This window comes from Anomaloglossus baeobatrachus, chromosome 4 (genome assembly GCF_048569485.1).
Source record: "Anomaloglossus baeobatrachus isolate aAnoBae1 chromosome 4, aAnoBae1.hap1, whole genome shotgun sequence".
NCBI classification, from domain to species: Eukaryota; Metazoa; Chordata; class Amphibia; order Anura; family Aromobatidae; genus Anomaloglossus; species Anomaloglossus baeobatrachus.
Genome location: NC_134356.1, coordinates 396918854 through 396940408, shown reverse-complemented (window position 1 = coordinate 396940408; position 21555 = coordinate 396918854).

Below are 21555 nucleotides of genomic sequence, written 5' to 3'. Positions count from 1 at the left end.
GGTGAGCGCTACCACCAGTCTTGTCTCATGCCAACTGTTAAGCATCCTGAAATGATTCATGTGTGGGGTTGCTTCTCAGCCAAGGGAATCGGCTCACTCACAGTCTTGCCTAAAAACACAGCCATGAATAAAGAATGGTACCAGAATGTCCTCCAAGAGCAACTTCTCCCAACTGTCCAAGAGCAGTTTGGCGCCCAAAAATGCCTTTTCCAGCATGATGGAGCACCTTGCCATAAAGCAAAGGTGATCACTAAATGGCTCATGGAACAAAACATAGAGATTTTGGGTCCATGGCCTGGAAACTCCCCAGATCTTAATCCCATTGAGAACTTGTGGGCAATCATCAAGAGACGGGTGGACAAACAAAAACCAACAATTTCTGGCAAAATGCAAGCATTGCTTATGCAAGAATGGACAGCTATTAGTGATGAGCGAGCATGCTTGTTACTACTCGGTACTCGCACGAGTATCACTGTACTCGGGCTACTCGGCGGGGGCCGAGTAATCTCGCGATACTCGTGCTGTACTCGTGGTCTTCATCCCTGCATGTTGGCGCTCTTTTGAGAGCCAGCCCTCATGCAGGGATTGGCTGGCAGACCACTGCAATGCCACAGCCCTGTTAGTTGTGGAATTGCAGTGATTGGCCGGCCCGCACAGCGTGACCGAGCCTTTATACCGGCGGGCGCGCTGTGCTCTGCTCACAGCCATCCAGACAGTCAGTGCAGGGAGAGTGTTGCTGCTTCAGGGAAAGGTTTGCGGCCCTTTATAGCTATTTCCGTAGCAGGGCTGCAAACAGTGTGACCAAAAGTCCTTCTCAGGACTATTCTAGTTGTATACAGGCAGGCAGGGTATAGCCAGGTCGGAGTACAGTAGCAGAGTCCTTCTCAGGGCTATTGTTGCTATATACAGGCAGGGTATAGCCAGGTCGGAATACAGGCTAGTGACCAGAAGAGTCCTTGTCAGGACTATTGTAGCAGTATACAGGCAGGCAGGCAGGCAGGCAGGGTATATAGCCATTCCTAGTGGTGACCGTATACCAGCCTTCATCATATCTGGGGCTGGTGTACACAGTCTAAAACAGTCCAGATAGTGTCAGACTTCTCATTAATTTTTGCTCCTAAAAACCTGTTAGGTTCTTAGTGCGTCCGTGCTTGCATTTAAAAACCGCACGTGTGTGCCTGTCGGTGGCAGCGTAAAGGTGCACTTGTGTGCGTTTTTACCAAACTATTATATAACGCACAAGTGTAGTCTATAATACACGTCAGTCAGCAGTGGCTGATAGTGTCAGACTTCTCATTAATTTTTGCTCCTAAAAACCTGTTAGGTTCTTAGTGCGTCCGTGCTTGCATTTAAAAACCGCACGTGTGTGCCTGTCGGTGGCAGCGTACAGGTGCACTTGTGTGCGTTTTTACCAAACTATTATATAACGCACAAGTGTAGTGTATAATACACGTCAGTCAGCAGTGGCTGATAGTGTCAGACTTCTCATTAATTTTTGCTCCTAAAAACCTGTTAGGTTCTTAGTGCGTCCGTGCTTGCATTTAAAAACTGCACGTGTGTGCCTGTCGGTGGCAGCGTACAGGTGCACGACTTGCACAAACTTGGATATAACGCACAAGTCTAGTGAATACACGTCAGCACAGCATTGCAAAATGCGCAAGGGCGTTGGCAAGGAACAAAGAAGTGGACGTGATGGTGGTGCAGGCAGAGGCCGAGGTCGTGGGCAAGCTCTAATTTCGCCACAACAAAGGGCCACATCTAGTCGCTCGCACGTCCTGTCCCAAATTCTTGGGGACCGCAGCAGTACACCGCTCTTGAACCAAGACCAGTGTCAACAGGTTGTTAGTTGGATAGCGGATAATGCTTCCAGTCAGATTGGCACCACCACAAACACTCTGTCTTCCACACGGTCAAGTGTCAGTAGCCGTGATACTGCACCGCACATTTCAGAACCTGATCCTCCTTCCTACCACAAGGCTGAGTACACGTCCTCGGACATTAATGATCCCACACTTGGACACTCGGAAGAGCTGTTCACGTTTCAATTCGCACATTCTGGCCTCTCGCCAGCTCATGTTGAAGTGGGTCATGAGGAGATCGTATGTACAGATGCCCAAATATTTGAGCAGCCACATTCTCACGAAGTTGGCAACGTGTCTCAACAAGGGGTGGACGATGATGAGACACAATTGTCAGGAAGTCAGGAGGAGGAGCAGGGTGCGGAAGAGGAAGACGACGTGGTGGATGATCCAGTAACTGACCCAACCTGGCAGGAGGATATGCAGAGCGAGGACAGCAGTGCACAGGGGGAGGGAGGCGTAGCATCCCAACAGGCAGTAAGAAGCAGGGTGGTGGCTCCAGGCAGAAGTCAGGCAACCGTTCCCCGGAACAACAACACGACACAAGGTGCCTGTACAAATGTTAGGTCTTCCCGAGTCTGGCAGTTTTTTAAGTTGGCTCCAGATGATTCTAAAAAGGCCATTTGCAACACCTGCCGTGCCAGCATCAGCAGGGGTACCAAAACTAGCAGCCTGACCACCACCAGCATGATCAGTCACATGTCAGCCAAGCACCCGACTTTGTGGGAAGTACAACAGAGTCGAGGAGCAGTGCTTGCTGATGTCACTGCTACATCTTCGCTGGTTGTGCATGCGAGCCAATCCCCTGTCCATGCTGCCTGCGAACAAGCCTCCTCCGGTCCTGCACCTGCAGTTGCCTACGCAGAAATAACACCATCATCAAGCACGTCCTTGTCCCAGCGCAGCGTTCAGTTATCCATTCAGCAAACCTTTGAACGCAGGCGCAAATACACTGCCAACGCCCCACATGCCACAGTTCTAAATGCTAACATTTCGCGACTGCTTGCGCTGGAAATGTTGCCTTTTAGGCTGGTGGAGACAGAAGCATTCCGCGACCTGATGGCGGCAGCTGTCCCACGTTACTCGGTCCCCAGCCGCCACTATTTCTCCCGGTGTGCCGTCCCCGCGTTGCATAACCACGTGTCACAAAACATCACACGTGCCCTGAACAACGCTCTTTCACCCAAAGTCCACCTAACCACAGACACGTGGACAAGTGCTTGTGGGCAAGGCCGCTACATCTCGTTGACGGCACACTGGGTTAATATTGTGGAAGCTGGGACCCAGTCTGAGCGAGGGACGGAACACGTCCTTCCCACACCAAGGTTTGCAGGCCCTACCTCAGTCAGGGTTTCACCCACACTCTACAGCTCCGGAATGTCATGCTCTTCAGCCTCCTCCTCCTCCTGCGCATCCTCATCCACTGTACCCTCCACACCAGTCCCAAGCTGGAAGCACTGCAGCACTGCCTCGGCGAAGCGGCAACAGGCTGTGCTGAAGCTAATCTGCATAGGTGACAAACCCCACAATGCAGAAGAGGTGTGGACAGCTCTGAAACAGCAGGCAGATCACTGGCTCACACCTCTGAACCTAAAGCCAGGAAAGGTCGTGTGTGACAATGGCCAGAACCTGGTGGCGGCTTTGAGGCGAGGCCAGCTGACACATGTTCCATGCGTGGCCCATGTGCTCAACCTCGTGGTTCAGCGGTTTCTAAAGTCATACCCAGAGCTGTCTGATCTGCTGCTAAAAGTTCGCCGCCTGTCTGCACATTTTCGAAAGTCACCTACTGCTTCAGCCGGCCTTGCCGGCTTTCAGCGCCGTTTGCATCTTCCGGCTCACAGACTGGTGTGTGATGTCCCCACGCGTTGGAATTCAACTCTGCACATGTTGGTCAGGATATGTGAGCAGAAGAGGGCAGTTGTTGAGTACCTGCATCACCTAAGCCGTCGGGAAATGGGTCAAACTCCACACATAACACCTGAGGAGTGGAGATGGATGTCCGACCTATGTACCATCCTCCAAAACTTTGAGGACTCCACCAAGATGGTGAGTGGTGATGACTAGAGATGAGCGAACCGGTCCCGGTTCGGCTCGAGGTCGGTTCGCCGAACGGGGGTCCCGTTCGAGTTCGGTTTGTCGAACGTTCGACGAACCGAACTAGAACCTATAGGCTATAATGGGAGGCAATCACAAACACATAAAAATGCATGATAAATGTACACAAACAGTTAATAAACATTGCCATAACACTTACCGGTCCTCGCGATCCCTTCTGCACTCTGTCTCCTGCCGCTATTCCATCCGATGATCGCTGAATCCTCCCGGTGACCAGCACTGCCAGCAGAGATGCAGGACCTATCGTGACGTCAAAATAGCCATGTGACCAGTCACGTGGCTATTATCTCATTGGCTACAGACTGGTCACATGACTATGACACGTCATGTAGGACCTGCGAGTGCATCTCTCCGGTACACGGTGCACATATGTGTATCGCCGTGTACCGGCGACATGCTCTAGCACACGGTCGACTCCCCGTTCCGTTAGGGACCGGCTGACACAGCCGGTCATTAACGGAAATCACCGTTGCCATAGCAACGCAGTTAGCGGTGACGTCACCGCTAACCGCGGCTCCGAGAGCACCGTTGCTATGGTAACGCGTCTGTCAGCGTTACCGCTGTTACCGCTAGCAGCCAGCACTGATCACTCACGGAGTGAAGGCTGCACGCTGCTTCCCAATTGTAGTGATGAATGTAGTGAGGATGAGGTTCCCCAGCCCCAAGTGATGAGCTGGTGAACCTCATCCTCACTATAATCGTCACTACTACTACACTAGTGAGGATTGTAGTGAGGATGAGGTTCCCCAGCCCCAAGTGATGAGCTGGTGAACCTCATCCTCACTACAATCGTCACTACTACTACACTAGTGAGGATTGTAGTGAGGATGAGATGCCCCAGCCCATGATGGGCTGGTGAACCTCATCCTCACTACAATCGTCACTACTACTACACTAGAAAGAAAGAAGACAGAAGAGCAGGATCGTGGAGGGCTGACAGGGGGTAATAAAGATGGAGTCTCTAATGTGTCTGTGTATTTATTTCTATTAAAGTATTTTTTCTCTGTGTGGTGTTTTTTTTAACCCTTTATTGGAGATTCTTAATGGCCGGGTCAAACGTGCCTGACATTAAGAATCTCTGGCTTAATACTGGCTAGTAAAACAAAGCCAGTATTAACTCATGATTACCCAACAAGCCACCCGGCTCCAGGGCTGTTGGAAGAGTTGGATACAGCGCCAGATGATGGCGCTTCTATGAGAGCGCCATTTTCTGAGACGGCTGCGGGCTAACCTGTGCTGCGGATTCCAATCCCCAGCTGCCTAGTTGTACCCGGCTGGACACAAAAATTGGGCGAAGCCCACGTCATTTGTTTTTTAATTATTTCATGAAATAAGTGAAATAATTAAAAAAAAACGGGCTTCCCTATATTTTTGGTTCCCAGCCGGGTACAAATAGGCAACTGGGGGTTGGAGGCAGCCCGTGGCTGCCTGCTGTACCTGGCTAGCATACAAAAATATGGCGAAGCCCACGTCATTTTTTTGGTGGGCAAAAAAATTCTGCATACAGTCCTGGATGGAGTATGCTGAGCCTTGTAGTTCTGCAGCTGCTGTCTGCTCTTCTCCATACAGACATACAGCAGCTGCAGAACTACAAGGCTCAGCATACTCCATCCAGGACTGTATGCAGAAGTTTTTTGCCCCCTGAAAAAATTATGTGGGCTTCGCCATATTTTTGTATGCTAGCCAGGTACAGCAGGCAGGTATGGCTGCCCCCATCCCCCAGTTGCCTATTTGTACCCGGCTGGGAACCAAAAATAAAGGGAAGCCCTTTAAAGCAGTGGGGGTTAGCAGCCAGTAGCTGCTTGGATTACCCTTAGCTAGCAATACAAAAAATGCAGTGGGAGCCCATATATATTTTTTTTAATTATTTATTTAAATAACTAAAAATAAAATGGGCTTCCCTGTATTTTGATTGCTGGACATCACAGTGCTGTAAAAATAAATCTTTAAAAAAATGACGTAGCGCTCCGCGGTATTTTTGATTCTCAGCGCAGATAAAGCAGACAGCTATGGGTTGCCACCCCCATCTGCCTGCCGTTACCTTGGTTGGCAATCAAAATACAGGGAAGCCCATTAATTTTTTCTATTTAAAAAATAGTTAAAAAAAAATGACGTTGGGTCCCCCCATTTTTGATAGCCAGCTAGGGTAAAGCAGACGGCTGTAGCCTGAAAACCACAGCTGGCAGCTTTACCGTGGTTGGGGATCCAATGTGGAGGTCCCCTCAGGCTCTTTTTTATAATTATTTTATAAATATTAATAATTACACAATAAAAGTAGGGTCCCCCCCAAATTGGATCACCAGCCAAGGTAAAGCGGACAGCTGTGGTCTGGTATTCTCAGGGTGGGAAGGTCCATAGTTATTGGGCCTTCACATCCTAAAAATAGCAGGCCGCAGGCACCCCAGACGTGGCGCATCCACTAGATGCGCCAATCCTGGCGCTTCACCCCAGCTCATCCCGTGCCCTGGTGCAGTGGCAAACGGGGTAATAAATCGGGTTGATACTAGCTGTAAAGTAACCTGAGATCAAGCCCAGCAGTTTGTGATGTCATGGCGTCTTTTAGATACTCAACATCATAAACTGTCAGTACTAACAAAAAAAATCGACAAAAGAAATTTATTTGAAAAAACAGTCCCCAAAACATTTCCTCTTTCACCAATTTATTGTAAGAAAAAAAATAAAGGGGTCCCACGACGACTCTGGACCGTCTAGAATATGGGGGGGAGACACTCAGGGAATGTATCCCCCATTTTCTAGGAGTGCGGACCCTTCATGTGAGGAGTGTGGGTGCAATGAATCTGCACTCACTCTCCCCGGGTCCACAGCAGCAGAGTCCATGTCGTAATGGTTGCTACCAAAGCTGCAATGCCCTGCTCATGAGGTAAGGGCATGCCTAATCAGGAGAACTACTGTAGAGGAAGCTCTGCTCACTGGTATATAGGTGCTCAGAGGTAATAATAGATAAAATTAGTGAGTAACCTCGGCACTCTAAATCTCCCAGACTAAGTCAGTAAGTCACAACGGATAGTAATGCAAAATCACTCTTTATTGGTCCGTATTAAGAAAAAAAAATTTTTCATAAGCATATATGTTTTTATCCAAAACAAGTTACAAATGACGTTTCGGCCTGAGCCTTCGTCAGATTGGACTTATCTGCATGTAATCATGAAAAATGACAATAATCAGTATCACATAAGAGTGAGAGAACAATAACATAAACTCGAACAATGTAGAGGTACAATTGGAATGCAGCAAAAAAATTGCAACACAGCAAGAAATGAAACACATGATACAAATGTCATAATACAGTACAAGGACAATATAGTAATGACAAATATGGGGTCAGAGTAGGCTTAGACAGCTCTGGTACGAAAGAGATGTCAATCATAAAGTAACATGTGCAGTAGGTGTAGAGCTACAGTATGCATGGCAGAGCTAATTGGTAGACCGACCATAGAAAAAGAACGGAGAAAAAATGGAGAAAAAGTGGAGCAAAAGTGGAGAAAAAGGGGAGAAAAAGTGGAGAAAAAAATGGAGAAAAAGTGGAGCAAAACTGGAGAAAAAGGGGAGAATAAGTGGAGAAAAAGTGAAAAAAAGTGGAGAAAAAAATGGAGAAAAAGTGGAGAAAAAGTGGAGAAAAAGTGGAGAAAAAGTGTAGAAAAAATGGAGAAAAAAATGGAGAAAAAATGGAGAAAAAGTGGAGAAAAAGTGGAGAAAAAGTGGAGAAAAAAGTGGAGAAAAAGTGGAGAAAAAGTGGAGAAAAAGTGGAGAAAAAGTGGAGAAAAAGTGGAGAAAAAGTGGATAAAAAGTGGATAAAAAGTGGAGAAAAAAATGGAGAAAAAGTGGAGAAAAAGTGGAGAAAAAGTGGAGAAAAAGTGGAGAAAAAAATGGAGAAAAAGTGGAGAAAAAGTGGAGAAAAAGTAGAGAAAAAATGGAGAAAAAGTGGAGAAAAAGTGGAGAAAAAGTAGAGAAAAAGGTGGAGAAAAAATGGAGAAAAAGTGGAGAAAAAGTGGAGAAAAAGTGGAGAAAAAGTGGAGAAAAAAATGGAGAAAAAGTGGAGAAAAAGTAGAGAAAAAGGTGGAGAAAAAAATGGAGAAAAAGTGGAGAAAAAGTGGAGAAAAAGTGGAGAAAAAGTGGAGAAAAAAATGGAGAAAAAGTGGAGAAAAAGTGGAGAAAAGTGGAGAAAAAAATGGAGAAAAAGTGGAGAAAAAGTGGAGAAAAAGTGGAGAAAAAAATGGAGAAAAAGTGGAGAAAAAGTGGAGAAAAAGGTGGAGAAAAAATGGAGAAAAAGTGGAGAAAAAGTGGAGAAAAAGTGGAGAAAAAGTGGAGAAAAGTGGAGAAAAAGTGGATAAAAAGTGGATAAAAAGTGGAGAAAAAAATGGAGAAAAAGTGGAGAAAAAGTGGAGAAAAAGTAGAGAAAAAATGGAGAAAAAGTGGAGAAAAAGTGGAGAATAAGTGGAGAAAAATGGAGAAAGTGGAGAAAAAGTGGAGAAAAAGTGGAGAAAAAGTGGAGAAAAAGTGGAGAAAAAAAAGGAGAAAAAGTGGAGAAAAAGTGGAGAAAAAAATGGAGAAAAAGTGGAGAAAAAGTGGAGAAAAAGTGGAGAAAAAGTGGAGAAAAAAATGGAGAAAAAGTGGAGAAAAAGTGGAGAAAAAGTGGAGAAAAAAATGGTGAAAAAGTGGAGAAAAAGTGGAGAAAAAGTGGAGAAAAAAATGGAGAAAAAGTGGAGAAAAAGTGGAGAAAAAGTGGAGAAAAAGTGGAGAAAAAGTGGAGAAAAAAATGGAGAAAAAGTGGAGAAAAAGTGGAGAAAAAGTGGAGAAAAAAATGGTGAAAAAGTGGAGAAAAAGTGGAGAAAAAGTGGAGAAAAAGTGGAGAAAAAATGGAGAAAAAAATGGAGAAAAAGTGGAGAAAAAGTGGAGAAAAAGTGGAGAAAAAGTGGAGAAAAAAATGGAGAAAAAGTGGAGAAAAAGTGGAGAAAAAGTGGAGAAAAAAATGGTGAAAAAGTGGAGAAAAAGTGGAGAAAAAGTGGAGAAAAAATGGAGAAAAAAATGGAGAAAAAGTGGAGAAAAAGTGGAGAAAAAGTGGAGAAAAAAATGGAGAAAAAGTGGAGAAAAAGTAGAGAAAAAGTGGAGAAAAAAATGGTGAAAAAGTGGAGAAAAAGTGGAGAAAAAGTGGAGAAAAAGTGGAGAAAAAAATGGAGAAAAAAATGGAGAAAAAGTGGAGAAAAAGTGGAAAAAAAGTGGAGAAAAAAATGGAGAAAAAAATGGTGAAAAAGTGGAGAAAAAGTGGAGAAAAAGTGGAGAAAAAAAAATGGAGAAAAAGTGGAGAAAAAGTGGAGAAAAAGTGGAGAAAAAGTGGAGAAAAAAATGGTGACAAAGTGGAGAAAAAGTGGAGAAAAAGTGGAGAAAAAGTGGAGAAAAAGTGGAGAAAAAAATGGAGAAAAAGTGGAGAAAAAGTGGAAAAAAAGTGGAGAAAAAAATGGAGAAAAAGTGGAGAAAAAGTGGAGAAAAAGTGGAGAAAAAAATGGAGAAAAAGTGGAGCAAAAGTGGAGAAAAAGGGGAGAAAAAGTGGAGAAAAAAATGGAGAAAAAGTGGAGCAAAACTGGAGAAAAAGGGGAGAATAAGTGGAGAAAAAGTGAAAAAAAGTGGAGAAAAAAATGGAGAAAAAGTGGAGAAAAAGTGGAGAAAAAGTGGAGAAAAAATGGAGAAAAAATGGAGAAAAAATGGAGAAAAAATGGAGAAAAAGTGGAGAAAAAGTGGAGAAAAAGTGGAGAAAAAGTGGAGAAAAAGTGGAGAAAAAAGTGGAGAAAAAGTGGAGAAAAAGTGGAGAAAAAGGTGGAGAAAAAGTGGAGAAAAAGTGGAGAAAAAGTGGAGAAAAAGTGGAGAAAAAGTGGAGAAAAAGTGGAGAATAAGTGGAGAAAAAGGGGAGAATAAGTGGAGAAAAAGTGGAGAAAAAGTGGAGAAAAAAATGAAGAAAAAGTGGAGAAAAAGTGAAGAAAAAGTGGAGAAAAAAATGGAGAAAAAGTGGAGAAAAAGTGGAGAAAAAGTAGAGAAAAAATGGAGAAAAAGTGGAGAAAAAGTGGAGAAAAAGTAGAGAAAAAGGTGGAGAAAAAGTGGAGAAAAAGTGGAGAAAAAGTGGAGAAAAAGTGGAGAAAAAGTGGAGAAAAAGTGGAGAAAAAAATGGAGAAAAAGTGGAGAAAAAGTGGAGAAAAAGTGGAGAAAAAAATGGAGAAAAAGTGGAGAAAAAGTAGAGAAAAAGGTGGAGAAAAAATGGAGAAAAAGTGGAGAAAAAGTGGAGAAAAAGTGGAGAAAAAGTGGAGAAAAAAATGGAGAAAAAAATGGAGAAAAAGTGGAGAATAAGTGGAGAATAAGTGGAGAATAAGTGGAGAAAAAGTGGAGAAAAAGTGGAGAAAAAGTGGAGAAAAAGTGGAGGAAAAAGTGGAGGAAAAAGTGGAGAAAAAGTGGAGAAAAAGTGGAGAAAAAGTGGAGAAAAAAATGGAGAAAAAAATGGAGAAAAAGTGTAGAAAAAGTGTAGAAAAAGTGTAGAAAAAGTGGAGAAAAAGTGGAGAAAAAGTGGAGAAAAAGTGGAGAAAAAGTGGAGGAAAAAGTGGAGGAAAAAGTGGAGAAAAAGTGGAGAAAAAGTGGAGAAAAAGTGGAGAAAAAAATGGAGAAAAAGTGGAGAAAAAGTGGAGAAAAAGTGGAGAAAAAGTGGAGAAAAAGTGGAGAAAAAAATGGAGAAAAAGTGGAGCAAAAGTGGAGAAAAAGGGGAGAATAAGTGGAGAAAAAGTCAAAAAAAGTGGAGAAAAAAATGGAGAAAAAGTGGAGAAAAAGTGGAGAAAAAATGGAGAAAAAATGGAGAAAAAGTGGAGAAAAAGTGGAGAAAAAGTGGAGAAAAAGTGGAGAAAAAGTGGAGAAAAAGTGGAGAAAAAAGTGGAGAAAAAGTGGAGAAAAAGTGGAGAAAAATGTGGAGAAAAAGTGGAGAAAAAGTGGAGAAAAAGTGGAGAAAAAGTGGAGAAAAAGTGGAGAAAAAGTGGAGATAAAGGGGAGAAAAAAATGGAGAAAAAGTGGAGAAAAAGTGGAGAAAAAGTGGAGAAAAAAATGGAGAAAAAGTGGAGAAAAAGTAGAGAAAAAGGTGGAGAAAAAATGGAGAAAAAGTGGAGAAAAAGTGGAGAAAAAGTGGAGAAAAAGTGGAGAAAAAAATGGAGAAAAAGTGGAGAAAAAGTGGATAAAAAGTGGAGAAAAAGTGGAGAAAAAAATGGAGAAAAAGTGGAGAAAAAATGGAGAAAAAGTGGAGAAAAAGTGGAGAAAAAGTAGAGAAAAAGGTGGAGAAAAAATGGAGAAAAAGTGGAGAAAAAGTGGAGAAAAAGTGGAGAAAAAAATGGAGAAAAAGTGGAGAAAAAGTGGAGAAAAAGTGGAGAAAAAGTGGAGAAAAAAAATGGAGAAAAAGTGGAGAAAAAGTGGAGAAAAAGTGGAGAAAAAAATGGTGAAAAAGTGGAGAAAAAGTGGAGAAAAAATGGAGAAAAAAATGGAGAAAAAGTGGAGAAAAAGTGGAGAAAAAGTGGAGAAAAAGTGGAGAAAAAAATGGAGAAAAAAATTGAGAAAAAATGGAGAAAAAGTGGAGAAAAAGTGGAGAATATAATGGAGAAAAAGTGGAGAAAAAGTGGAGAAAAAGTGGAGAATATAATGGAGAAAAAGTGGAGAATAAGTGGAGAAAAAGTGGAGAATAAAATGGAGAAAAAGTGGAGAATAAAATGGAGAAAAAGTGGAGAATAAGTGGAGAAAAAGTGGAGAATAAAATGGAGAAAAAGTGGAGAATAAAATGGAGAAAAAGTGGAGAATAAGTGGAGAATAAGTGGAGAAAAAGTGGAGAAAAAGTGGAGAAAAAGTGGAGAAAAAGTGGAGAAAAAGTGGAGGAAAAAGTGGAGAAAAAGTGGAGAAAAAGTGGAGAAAAAGTGGAGAAAAAAATGGAGAAAAAAATGTTGAAAAAGTGGAGAATAAGTGGAGAATAAGTGGAGAATAAGTGGAGAATAAGTGGAGAATAAGTGGAGAAAAAGTGGAGAAAAAGTGGAGAAAAAGTGGAGGAAAAAGTGGAGGAAAAAGTGGAGAAAAAGTGGAGAAAAAGTGGAGAAAAAGTGGAGAAAAAGTGGAGAAAAAAATGGAGAAAAAAATTGAGAAAAAGTGTAGAAAAAGTGGAGAATAAGTGGAGAAAAAGTGGAGAAAAAGTGGAGAAAAAGTGGAGAAAAAGTGGAGAAAAAGGGGAGAAAAAGTGGAGAAAAAAATGGAGAAAAAGTGGAGAAAAAGTGGAGAAAAAGTGGAGAAAAAGGGGAGAAAAAATGGAGAAAAAAATGGAGAAAAAAATGGAGAAAAAGTGGAGAAAAAGTGGAGAAAAAAAATGGAGAAAAAGTGGAGAAAAAGTGGAGAAAAAGTGGAGAAAAAATGGAGAAAAAAAATGGAGAAAAAGTGGAGAAAAAGTGGAGAAAAAAATGGAGAAAAAAATGTAGAAAAAGTGGAGAAAAAAAAGGAGAAAAAGTGGAGAAAAAGTGGAGAAAAAGTGGAGAAAAAGTGGAGAAAAAGTGGAGAAAAAGTGGAGAAAAAAATGGAGAAAAAGTGGAGAAAAAAATGGAGAAAAAAATGTAGAAAAAGTGGAGAAAAAATGTAGAAAAAGTGGAGAAGAAATGGAGAAAAAGTGGAGAAAAAGTGGAGAAAAAGTGGAGAAAAAGTGGAGAAAAAGTGGAGAAAAAAATGGAGAAAAAGTGGAGAAAAAGTGGAGAAAAAGTGGAGAAAAAGTGGAGAAAAAGTGGAGAATAAGTGGAGAAAAAGGGGAGAATAAGTGGAGAAAAAGTGGAGAAAAAAATGAAGAAAAAGTGGAGAAAAAGTGAAGAAAAAGTGGAGAAAAAAATGGAGAAAAAGTGGAGAAAAAGTGGAGAAAAAGTGGAGAAAAAAATGGAGAAAAAGTGGAGAAAAAGTGAAGAAAAAGTGGAGAAAAAAATGGAGAAAAAGTGGAGAAAAAGTGGAGAAAAAAATGGAGAAAAAGTGGAGAAAAAGTGGAGAAAAAGTAGAGAAAAAATGGAGAAAAAGTGGAGAAAAAGTGGAGAAAAAGTGGAGAAAAAGGTGGAGAAAAAGGTGGAGAAAAAGTGGAGAAAAAGTGGAGAAAAAGTGGAGAAAAAGTGGAGAAAAAGTGGAGAAAAAAATGGAGAAAAAGTGGAGAAAAAGTGGAGAAAAAGTGGAGAAAAAAATGGAGAAAAAGTGGAGAAAAAGTAGAGAAAAAGGTGGAGAAAAAAATGGAGAAAAAGTGGAGAAAAAGTGGAGAAAAAGTGGAGAAAAAGTGGAGAAAAAAATGGAGAAAAAGTGGAGAAAAAGTGGATAAAAAGTGGAGAAAAGTGGAGAAAAAAATGGAGAAAAAGTGGAGAAAAAGTGGAGAAAAAGTGGAGAAAAAAATGGAGAAAAAGTGGAGAAAAAGTGGAGAAAAAGTGGAGAAAAAGTAGAGAAAAAATGGAGAAAAAGTGGAGAAAAAGTGGAGAAAAAGTAGAGAAAAAAATGGAGAAAAAGTGGAGCACCCTTTGGTGCCTTTCATGTGGCACTAAGGGGTGCTTAGCTTTGTATTTAGCCAAAAAAATGAAAAAAAAAATGACGTAGGGTTCCCCCTAGTTTTGTAGCCAGCTAGGGTAAAGCAGACGGCTGCAGCCTGCAGACCACAGCTGGCAACCTCACCTTAGCTGGTAATCCAAAACTGAGGGCACCCCACGCTGTTATTTTAAATTAAATAAATAATTAAAAAAAAACCACGTAGGGGTCCCCCAAAATTGGATCACCAGCCAAGGTAAAGCAGACAGCTGGGGCCTGATATTCTCAGACTAGGGAGGTCCATGGTTATTGGACTCTCCCCAGCCTAAAAATAGCAGGCCGCAGCCGCCCCAGAAGTGGCGCATCCATTAGATGCGCCAATCCTGGTGCTTCGCCCCAGCTCATCCCGCGCCCTGGTGCGGTGGCAAACGGGGTAATATATGGGGTTAATACCAGATGTGTAATGTCACCTGGCATCAAGCCCTGGGGTTGGTGAGGTCAGGCGTCTATCAGATACCCGACATCACCAACCCAGTCAGTAATAAAAAAAATAGACGACAAACACATTTTTATTTGAAAAAACACTCCCCAAAACATTCCCTCTTTAACCAACTTATTAGAATGAAAAACAAATCCAGGTCTGCTGTAATCCAAGGGGTTGCCATGACGATCCACACTGTCCCAGTCAATGAAGAGCAGGATGTTCTCCATTGGCTGGGAGAGCAGTGCAGTGACCTGAGCTAACATCAATGGGTCAGCCCAGGTCACTGCAGGGCATGACAAGTGCTGCTGTCAGCGAGGTGCATTACCTGCGCTGATCTCCAGCACACTGACAGCCCCTGTCACTGAGTTCAATGACCGGCGCCTTCACACCAAGTATCGCGAGAGGTCCGTGACGTCACCGCTAGTCAGTCTCGGGTCGGAAGCGAGAGGTGATGTGACAAGCGGCGGCCATGGAGGACAGTGACAGCGCTGAGGTCGGGATGGCGGGACTTCATCACCGCAGGTAAGCCGAGCGGGGCCATGTGTGCAGAGTGTGTGTGTTTGTGTGTGTGTGTTTGTGTGTGTGTATGTATGTGTACATGCCGCGGGCAGGAGGGGGCGGAGCGAGCTGAGCGGGGAAGTGTGGGCTTCCTGCATGTAACTAAGATAAACATCGGGTTACTAACCAAAGCGCTTTTCTTGGATACCCGAAGTTTATCTTGGTTACCAGCTTGTGGCAGGCTGCCAGCGATGGCTCCTGCACACTGTAGATGTAAAAAGCCCTGCTTTTTGCTGCTAGAACTGTTCTCGAACGTATCTAGAACTATCAAGCTTTTGCAAAAAGCTCGAGTTCTAGTTCGATCTCGAACAGCCCCCAAAATCACTCGAGCTTAGAACTGGAGAACCGCGAACCGCGCTCAACTCTAGTGATGACGCCATTATTAGCGTCACCATACCGCTACTCTGCCTTCTAAAACGGTCTCTGCTCAAAAACAAACATGATGCATTGCAGGCGGAGCGCGATGAGTTGCAGCAAGAAACAGTAGTGGGTGTGGGTGATAACACACAGCCCAGCCTCGTCTCATCACAACGTGCAGTGGAGGACTATGACGAGGAGGAGGATGAAGACATGGAGCAACTCTCCGGCCAAATTGAGGATATGACATGCACACCAGTCATATCCTCGGTTCAGCGTGGCTGGCCAGAGGACAGGGTAGATGAGGAGGAGGAGGAGGAGGAGGACAGCATGTTCAGTCATCGTGTTGGTCAGGCTACTGAAGTCCTGGCTGTTAAGAGTCTGGCGCACATGGCTGACTTTATGGTAAGCTGCCTGTCTCGTGACCCTCGCGTTAAGAACATCTTGGCCGACAATCATTACTGGTTGGTAACACTGTTAGACCCACGCTACAAGGAGAACTTTATGTCTCTTATTCCCGAGGCAGAGAGGTCAACAAAAATGCAGCAGTTCCGGAAGGCCATAGTCACGGAAGTAGGCAAAGCATTCCCCTCACAAAACGCTAGCGGCATAGGTCAGGAATCAGTGGACAACCAAGGCGTACAGCCGAGAGAGGCACAAGTCCAATCCGCCAGAGGTAGGGGAACAGTCTTTAAGATGTGGGACAGTTTTCTCAGCCCCTCACGTACCACAGCCCCTGAGGTGCGGGGTAGTGCCACAAGAAATCCTAAGTTTGCCCAGATGCTCAAGGAGTACCTTGTAGATCGAACAACTGTACTCCGACATTCCTCTGTGCCTTACAATTATTGGGTATCCAAGGTGGACACGGGGCATGAATTGGCTCTCTACGCCTTGGAAGTCCTGGCCTGCCCTGCCGCTAGCGTTTTGTCAGAGCGTGTTTTTAGTGCCGCAGGTGGAATCATTACAGATAAACGCACCCGCCTGTCAACTGAAAATGCTGACAGGCTGACTCTGATCAAGATGAACAAGGGTTGGATTCGGCCAGACTTCACCACACCACCAGCAAATGAGAGCGGAATTTAAAGTTTGTAACGGGAATTTGCCATGTACCTCCACTCACCCATGGGTACACACTTCTGGACTTTGGATAATCGCTGGACTGCTCCTCCTTCTCCTCATGCGCCACCATGATGACCGTTACAATAGTTAGGCCTTTGTTTCAGGTATACCCCCAGTGGTAAATTTTTTCGCCCATTCTTTGCAGAATGGACATTACAACGACAGGAGACCCGCTCCTTTGCAATGGGAACAATGTTTTGAGGCCCTCATGCACGTCTCTATCCAGGGACAACGTGGAGCCTCCCAATTTTTGGCTGCCCTGCCTAAGGGCTATACTATAATACACCCACTTCCTGACAATGGACACTTAATGTTTTGAGGCCCTCATGCACGTCTCTATCCAGGGACAACGTGGAGCCTCCCAATTTTTGGCTGCCCTGCCTAAGGGCTATACTACAATAGACCCACTTCCTTACAATGGGCACTTCAGGTTTACAGGCCCTCATGCACATCTCTATCCAGGGACAATGTGGAGCCTCCCAATTTTTGGCTGCCCTGCCAAAGGGCTATACTACAATAGACCCACTTCCTTACAATGGGCACTTCAGGTTTACAGGCCATCATGCACGTCTCTATCCAGGGACAACGTGGAGCCTCCCAATTTTTGGCTGCCCTGCCAAAGGGCTATACTACAATAGACCCACTTCCTCAAAATGGGCACATTAGACTCAAGAGGCCTTCATGTACGTCTCTTCTCAGGGACATCGGAGTGCCACACAATGTTTTCACGTAAAATCTTTCATGTAATCTCCAAAAGTAACATACACCAGCTCTATCTCACTATTGGGTATGTGCCCTTAACATTTCCGCCATGAAAATTCATTTTGGTGTCATTTTGGAAGGTTTTCTGGTGAGTCCGTAAAAATGGCGTAAAACGCAGACAAAATTGTTCACAGCTGTGACTTTTGAGTGATAAATGCTTCAATGGGTCTTCCCCATGCTGTTGCCATGTCATTTGAGCACTCTTCTGAGACTTTTGTGACATTTTTAGGGTTTCTACATGCTGCCGGGGGTCATTTCACAAAAATACTCGGGTCTCCCATAGGATAACATTGGGCTCGGTGCTCGGGCTGAGTACACGAGTATCTTGGGATGCTTGTCCCGAGCCTTGAGCACCCGAGCTTTTTAGTACTCGCTCATCACTAACAGCTATCAGTCAGGATTTGGTCCAGAAGTTGATTGAGAGCATGCCAGGGAGAATTGCAGAGGTCCTGAAGAAGAAGGGTCAACACTGCAAATATTGACTTGCTGCATTAACTCATTCTAACTGTCAATATAACCTTTTGGTACTCATAATATGATTGCAATTATATTTCTGTATGTGATGTAAACATCAGACAAACACAATTAAAAACCAGAGGGCAACAGATCATGTGAAAATATAATTTTGGTGTCATTCTCAAAACTTTTGGCCATGACTGTACAGCACCATAAATTCCAAACTGTACTTATTAAAATTTGAGATTTTTGACAAAAAATTGCAATTTCTTGAGCTACCCCACCACGTCACGGCAAATCTCTTTGGAGCAGTCCTACTCTAAAAATTTTTATGTAAAATTTGCCATACAACCTCACATATGAAAAGTAGAACTGTTCTTAGCAGCACTTACTTGGTGTTTTTCAATCCCGTACCCATGACTGAATCATGGCTGTGAGCGGGACAAGCCCAAGAAAATGCTGCTTGAAGTAAATAGCCTGTGGACAGGGCCTGATGACTGAATGTGAACAGCCACCAATTGCCAAAATAAAGACAGGTGGAATACAACCCAAATTGAGGTGAACGGCAAGGTGGGAGTCAGCCACCGACCAATTTAATGAAGAAGAAACAAGAAATCCAGCACTTTGGGTTTGCAATTGTGGCTACACATTTAGACATAAAACGACATACTTCATTTAGAATGTTTTTCAAAATCTTATCAGTGTGTAAAATAGGTAAATATCTGCAATCACCTGTACAATTTTATCAAAACTATCCCTATGCTGAGTTGAAAAAACCATCAGAGCTTTATCAGCCCTGGTTTTATGCGTTTTTTTGGATTTTCGTAAATAATGTGACCTGGGCTTACTTTTTGCTATTTCTTTGGCCCTATTTAATAGCGCATTAGAATAACCCCTACACATCAATCGATTGTCAATGCGTTTACATTCCCCAAAATAAATATGCTCAGTACTGCATGTCCTTCATTCTCTTATATACTCACCCACTGGGATATTTTTGACTTTATGCCCAGGGTGGCTGCTATTCCCATGAAGAAGCGAATTCCCAGCTACAGGTTTTCTATAAATAGCAGATATTATTTTATTGCTGCCAAAGTCTCCAGTGGGAACCAACTCCAAAAGAAATAGATTATCCTTGGATATTAGACACAAAATTTAAATTATCATAAAATCATAGAATCATAGAATGGTAGAGTTGGAAGGGACCTCATGGTCCATCGGGACCAACCCCCTGTGAGTACAGGCTTTCCTAAATCATCCCAGCTATACGTTTATCCAGTTTCGGCTTGAAGATTTCCATTGATGGAGAACTCACCTCCTCCCGTGGTAGCCTGTTCCACTCCCTGACTGACCTCACTGTCAGAAAGTTTTTCCTAGTGTCTAATCTAAATCTCCTTTCTTTAAGTTTCATAGCTTTGCTTCTTGTACTTCCTTGTGCTAATGAGACTAGGGTAGTTCCCTCTGCACTGTGACTACCTTTCAGATATTTGTAGACCTCTATTAAGTCTCCTCTCAGCCTTGTCTTTTTCAAACTAAACATCCCTAGTTCTTTTAGCTGTTCTTCAAATAACATGGTTTGCAGACCTTCTACCATCTTGGTTGCTCTTTTCTGGACTTGCTCCAATATATCAATGTCTTTCTTGAATTGGGGTGCCCAGAAATGTACACAGTATTCCAGGTGGGGTGGGTGGGGACCAGAGCAGAGTATAGGGGAATAATTACCTCTCTTGATCTAGATTCAATGCTTGTCTTGATACATCCCAGAATTTTGTTGGCCTTTTTAACTGCAGCTCCGCATTGTTTGCTCATATTGAATCTGGGATCCACTATTATGTCCAAGTCCTTTTCCACGGTGCTATCACCAAGTTCTATTCCTCCCATACTATATATGCTTTTTACATTTATTTTACCCAGATGTAGGTCTTTGCATTTGTCCCTGTTAAAAACCAATCTGTTCTCCTCAGCCCATTATTCGAGTGTGTCTAGATCCTTTTGAATATGCTCTCTTTCCTCTCTAGTGTTGGCGACACCTCCTATCTTAGTATTATCTGCAAATTTTTTAGTTTTATAATAATATTAAACAACCCCAGGACAGAGCTTTGCGGCACCCCACTTTTGACATTCCTCCGGGCTGATGTGTATCCATTTGGCTCATTACGCCCGATCATTAAGCCAGTTGTGAATCCATCTAACTGATTTTTTGTCAATTCCATATTTGATCATTTTTCAATGAGGATGTAATGTGATACTTCATCAAATGCCTTACTGAAATCAACGTATACTATATCCACAGCATTTGTCCTGCTCCAACCATTCAGTGACTTTGTTGTAGTGTAGAAGGAAATCAGGTTGGTCTGACAAGATTCGTTGGTCAAAAAGCTGTTGATTAATGCCTTCCTATCCAGGTATCTAAGTTAATGTTCTTTGACAATTTGCTTGAAGATTTTTCCTGCAAAAGAGGTCAGGCTTACTGACCTGTAATTCCCTGGATCCTCCTTTTCCCCCTTTTTGTAGATAGGAACCACATTTGCCCTTTTCCAATCTGGAGGGACCTCTTCTGTTTCCCATGACTTATTGAAGATTATGGCAAGCGGTACTATTATTTCCTCAGCTATCTCTTTCAGGACTCTAGGATGTAAATCGTCTGAACCTGGGGATTTGGTTTCCTTAAACTTGGCTAAGTGTTCTAATTTCAATTCTTGCTTATTGTCAACTTGGACTCCTCCTGTCCATGACTTATATCATGATTATTGTCAATGCTTGCATTATTTTTTTTGGGAGAAGACAGATACATAATACGAATTTAGTATCTCCACCTGCTGTTCCACCTTGTTGACTGTTTCACCTTCTGCAGGACTCCTATGATCTCCTTCACTTTTCTTTTGCTTTTAACATACCCCCAAAAATAATTTTACCTTACTCTTGGCCTCTTTTGCAAGCCTCAATTCATGTTTGGCCTTTGCTCCTTTGATACTTATCTTGCAGAGTCTGCAAACTGCCATGTATTCTTCTCTAGGTATAATCCCCATCTTCCACTTGATGTATGTTTTTTTTCCTTTTTAAGCAGGTGATGTAATTTTTTGTTCATCCATCCTGGTTTCTTTAGGACTTTCCCATTTTTCTTCCTTTTAGTTATTGTTAGTTCTTGTGCATTAAGGATTTCTTTATGGAAGATTTCCCATTCTTTGTGTGCAGTTTTGTGCCTAAGAATTAGGTGCCATGGAATCCTACCAATCTTTGCCTTTAGGCCCTTGAAGTCCGCTCTGCTAAAGTCAAGCCTTGAAGTCTGTGTCTTGTCAGGTGTTCCCCCTTTTGCAACCCCAAATTCAAGGAAAGCACGATAGCTGAGTCCCAGTGTCCCTGCTACCATTAGTCCCTTAACCATATCCTCGTTGTTTGTTAGGACTAGGTCCAAGATGGCTGTTCCCCTTGTATTTTCTACTACCAGCATGGAGATGAAGTTGTCTGCAAGGCAGGATAAAAATTGGATAGAGCCTTTACTCTTACCTATGAGGGTTTCCCAACGAATGTCTGGGTAGTTGAAATCTCCCATGATCACTATTTCATGTTTTTTTGAGAAATTGGCCATTTAATGTGAAAAAATGTCATCCATATCTTCTGATTGACCTGGTGGTCTGTAATAAACACTTATTATCATATCCTTCCCCTTGTTTACTCCATTAATTTTTAACCAAATGTTTTCTAATAGATTCTCATTCTCTGAAACTTTAATTTCTGTGGAGATGTGTTCTTTTTTGACATACAGTGCAATTCCACCTCCTCTTTTGTTCTCTCTATTCTTTTTGAATAAGTTGTATCCTTCCATCTGTATGTTCCAATCATGCGTGCCACTCCGCCAGGTTTCTGTGATGCCTATGACATCATCATTTTCTTTCTGTATTACTAGCTCTAGTTCTCCTGGTTTGTTTCCCATGTTTTGTGCATTTGTGTAAAAACACTGTGTATAATCATTAATGTAATCCAAACATTCCGTTATGGCCGCCTCATGACGGCACCAAATAATCAAATTATTGTCAATGAAGCGGCCATACCAGAAAATGTCAAAAAGAAAAGGAATAGCGAAATTATAAACAAATCTGTCCTCCCACCAGTTCATGTTTATGTTCGGAAGAGAGGGCAAGAACTTTGCCTCCGTGCTTCAACCACCCACCTGAACATAGTAACAATTTAAAAAGGAAAAATAAATATTTCTCAACCAGAAAGAAGTCACATCAAGGAGAAATTATTTCAAATTTTCAGAATAAATGGAACATGCGACTAATT